This window comes from Bos indicus x Bos taurus, chromosome 7, assembly GCF_003369695.1.
Source record: "Bos indicus x Bos taurus breed Angus x Brahman F1 hybrid chromosome 7, Bos_hybrid_MaternalHap_v2.0, whole genome shotgun sequence".
Lineage (NCBI taxonomy): Eukaryota > Metazoa > Chordata > Mammalia > Artiodactyla > Bovidae > Bos > Bos indicus x Bos taurus.
In genome coordinates this window covers 44,556,394-44,560,955 of record NC_040082.1, presented here as the reverse complement: position 1 = coordinate 44,560,955, position 4,562 = coordinate 44,556,394, and the positions used below count along the sequence as shown (strand labels likewise).

At 45.4% G+C, this 4,562-nt stretch overlaps 1 pseudogene; it reads right to left on the bottom strand.

Annotated features, from left to right (window-relative positions):
* Positions 1 to 439: 439 nt before the first annotated feature.
* Positions 440 to 540, bottom strand: LOC113896706 (annotated as a pseudogene).
* Between the last annotated feature and the right edge of the window lie 4,022 nt (positions 541 to 4,562).

Here is a 4,562-nt window from a genome sequence, read left to right as displayed (position 1 = left end):
GCAACCCATGGGGTTTCTAAGAGTCGGACACGACAGAGCGACTTCACTTTCACTTTTCACTTTCATGCATTGGAGAAGGAAATGGCAACCCACTCCAGTGGTCTTGCCTGGAGAATCCCAGGGACGGGGGAGCCTGGTGGGCTGCCGTCTATGGGGTTGCACAGAGTCGGACATGACTGAAGTGACTTAGCATAGCATAGCATAGCATTGAGTTTGGGAAGGTGAGAAATTGTGATAATAAGAACCTTGAAAGAATGAATTAAAATTTTTTTCTATTGGAGTATACTTAATTTACAATGTTGTGTTGGCTTCAGGTGTACAGCAGAGTGATTTTATTATGTAATACACATACATATGTTCATTCTTTTTTAGATTCTTTTCTCATATAGTTTATCACAGAATATTGAGTAGAGTTTCCTGTGGTATATAGTAGGTTCTTAAAAATATGGACCACTTTATAAATTTGCATGTGGGCAGGGGCCCATGCTCATCTTCTCTGTATCCTTCCAATGTTAGTATGTGTGCTGCCGAAGTGAGCACTAAATGGATTGTTTTCATCTGGATAAAACCCCCATTTTTCCTGCTGTACTATCCCATGTCATCCGTGTTTTTTATTTTTTTTGCTTTCCATCCTTTTGAATGTCAGGCCAACTTGGAGAAACCCACGGGTCTTCCCGTGGACTAGCCTCAGGGAGGGGGCATGCAGCTTCTGAGTGGGTTTCCAGGCTGCCGGGGTAGATGAACGCGGCTGTCTTCACTGTCCAGTGGAGCGTGAAGCCAAAGGAAGGCCTTGGGAGGCAGCCACTCACTCAGACCCAGGCAGCCCGGGGGCTGAGGCTGCTGGCAGGGTTGTCATTATGCTAATGGCATCTGTGGAGCCAGAACCAGTGACCCCTTGGGGGAAGCAAGAACTCTTGAAGGACCATTTGAAGTCTTTGTGCTATCAGTTTGAAGGCGTGTGACGCCTGTACTTGGCACCTCCTAATTGATTTTATTTTACACTCGCATAGAGAGCAGTGGTCCAAACATCAGAGGCCTTGCAACTCTAACAGAAATCTAAGGAGAGGCAGTGCATTAGAGGTGGTCGTTGAGTGCAGAGGTTCAGATTTTGGACTCTGGAGACACACTGCCTGAATTCGCATCTCAGTCTTTGGCTTCGTTGGCTGTGTGAGTTTAGCCAGGTGACTTTACCTCTCTGCTTCCCTTTCCTCATCTCTAAAGCAGGAGGGATAGTAGTGCCACCTGTAGAGGTTCATTTGAAGTATAAAATAGGTTAGTACATATAAAACAGTTCACACTCAACACATAAAATGCTCCATAAATAGTAGGGAGAAAGTTTTGGAGACTGTTTGTATGGAAAACAGAGCAGTCCTGAGTGAGTCTTAACTGCTTAGCAGCCAGATGCCCTTGGATAAGTCATACATTCTTTCTGCCCTTGAATGAAATGTGATCACCTGAGAAAGCCCCTGAAGTGATGTCCGGTATATCAGAGGTGCTTAGTAAATGGCACTTTCTTTTCCTTTGGGCCTCAGTTTTCCCATCTGTAAAGTGAAGGTGCTGGAGGTCTTTTCTGTCTTTCACTGCTTAAGAACTGGAGTCTAACACCGGCGTCCTGATTAAAAGGAGCCTCTTGCAAGGTGAACCAAAGCTTCAGGATGAGTAGGGCTCCCTCAGCATTTAGGATTGTTAGCCAACAGAGTTGCCATCCACTGTCATCCACGGTTGAGGGCAGGATTCTAAAGGAATGGGCACACGAAGGAGGCTGCATAGGGAGGTGGTAGTGGGTTCCAAAGCATTTTGCCACTAAGTAGCTGCCTGGTCTAAAGTCCCCCAGCCTTTAGCTTCTCCAGCTGGGAAAACAAGAGAGAGCCCCTTTTGAAGATTCTAAGGATCGGAGGATAATAAAGCAATGGGGTCTGGGAAATTCAAGAGAAAGTGGGGGTTAGAAATGGAAGAGCCCTGGTAATAAACTTCATCTGTCTCATAGCTTCTTATGTTGGGAAATTGATGGTACAAGTGCTATCATTTTCCCAGTTCCTTGAGGAGGAGGGTGAGAGACCCCTGCTTGCAAGGTCTCACAGAGAGTCAGCAGCAGAATCAGGTCTTTTTTTTTCTTTTCATTTTTATTTATTTATTTATTTGGCTGCACCGGGTCTTCGTTTCTGCACTCAGCTTTCTCTAGTTGTGGTGAGCAGGGGCTACTCTCTGGCTGTGGCGCACAGGCTTCTCACTGCAGTGGCTTCTCTTGTTGCAGTCAGTTCAGTCGCTCAGTTGTATCCGACTCTTTGCCACCCCATGAATCACAGCACACCAGGCCTCCTTGTCCATCACCAACTCCCGGAGTCCACTCAAACTCACGTCCATCAAGTTGGTGATGCCATCCAGCCATCTCATCCTCTGTTGTCCCTTTCTCCTCCTGCCTCCAATCCCTCCCAGCATCAGAGTCTTTTCCAATGAGTCAACTCTTCGCATGAGGTGGCCAAAGTACTGGAGTTTCAGCTTTAGTATCACTCCTTCCAAAGAAATCCCAGGGCTGATCTCCTTTAGAATGGACTGGTTGGATGTCCTTGCAGTCCAAGTTGCAGAGCGTGGGCTTAATTGCTCCAAGGCATATGGGATCTTTCTGGACTGGTTATTGAACCTGTGTCCCCTGCACTGGCAGGCAGATTCTTAACTACTGCCCTCTTCTCCTTGCCTCTTCCATCCTCCATTGCCCATCCCAAAATAACTCAGCCCTTTGGCTAAGCTATCAGGATGTTCTAAGTTGGTTCTGCTTGCAGTGAAGACCACCACAGAAGTCCATAATCAGGTCTTAAACCTGGGTTTGCTGACTCCCATTCCAGTGCTCTTTTTCCAGGAGACTGGGTTAAACCTCAGGGTAGCTGGATGCTGATATCGGTTCTACCAGAAATGGGCCTTGTGATTTGGGGACAACTTGTTAGTCTCTCCAAGCTTTTTTCATCTGTGAAGTGAGGGCTTTTCACAAGATTGACTTGAAAGTCCTTTTCAGCTCTAAAGTTCTAGAAGCCTCTTTCTGCCCATCAGACTCGCCTCTGCTGTCCTCCAAAGAGCAAAGATGGACTTGACAAAGTCTTCATTAGGGCCCCATGGACTTGACACTTCCTTGAAGACAATGTGTGAACACTGCTTCTATTCCTGGGTAGGGAAGTTGGCTATAGAAGCCAGCTCCTTGGGTGCCCTAATTCCACTTTAGGAAGAATGAACATATTGTTTTAATTAATCATATGAAGGCAAAATTAGCATGATTGTGTGAAAGGTGTTGTAAATCATCCCGATCCACATCACTGAGCAAAGAGCGTTTAGTTATTCCGGAGTTGTTAAAGATTTTATCTACCCAAGTGAAAATTCAATTAGTACTAGCTTCAGCTTCTATAAAACTAAGGATTTTCCACTGTGGGAAAGTACTCTTTGTGTGTGTGAATACCACCTTATGCCACTTTGATAAATTACTGTAATTAACTGTATCCTACGCAAGCTAAACAAAATTTACTGAACTGTTGTTGTATAAAAGGGATATCTTCTCTTCTCTTGTTGGGGAGATTACTCTAATCTGTACATGATATTGCCTCAAATTTCATGCCTTTTATGCTGAGCTTTGAAAACACCGGCAGCATTCTAGCTGGCACCAGTAAAACACAGTTGGTTTCCATCACACTCCGCCTTTCCCCTCCTGGTGTAGAGACATCAGCTATGGGTTTCACTATGATTCAATTAAATGTGCTATGTTTAATTAGCTAGCTGGAGAAACACTGCAAGCAGAACCAACTTAGAACATCCTGATAGCTTAGCCAAAGGGCTGAGTTATTTTGGGACGGGCAAAGGAGGATGGAAGGGGCAAGGAGAAGAGGGCAGGGGGCCTTGCTCACAGGTCTCTGGCACAAACTCTCTGCTTTGGCCATGTGTCCATCCTTTTCTTGTATCTGGCTCCGTCCTGCCTCTCTCCTCCCCTCCCACCCCAATCTTACCTGTACTTTAAGGCCAAACCCTTCCTCCTTTCAGGGACCTTCCAGAGAGATTTGTAGGTATGTTTTGCTTTGTTGGACATGCCAAGTTCTCTCCCCTGATTTATCATCTCATCTCTTCAGGGGTTCTCTGACTGTTTCTCCTTCTTCTCCCTCCATGGGGTTCTAGTTCTCAGTGAGGGAACGCAGTAGAAATTGGCAAGATTCCTGATGGAATGATCCAGTTTCTTCCTGAACTTCATTATCCCAACTGTCCAATTCTCAACTCTTTGGGGGTAAAGCTCTTAGAACAAGGTCACTCAGAACCAGCTTGTTTTGTGTGGAGTGGTCATTTTTGGAGGATTTCTCAAGTTGTTTTTAGCGGCACTACTGCTGCCATTCTTTGCTAACACTGAGTATATGCTATGTGCCAAGTCTGTTGCAAAGAACTTTGTATGCGTTCTCTTACTTGTCCGTCCTGGGACTCTATGAGATGGATGTTGCTATCCCCAGTTTATAAACATGGAAGCTCAGAGAGGTAGATCAGCTTGTTAAAGGTCACATAGTTAGAAAGGGTTAGAACCAATCTTTGAAGCCATG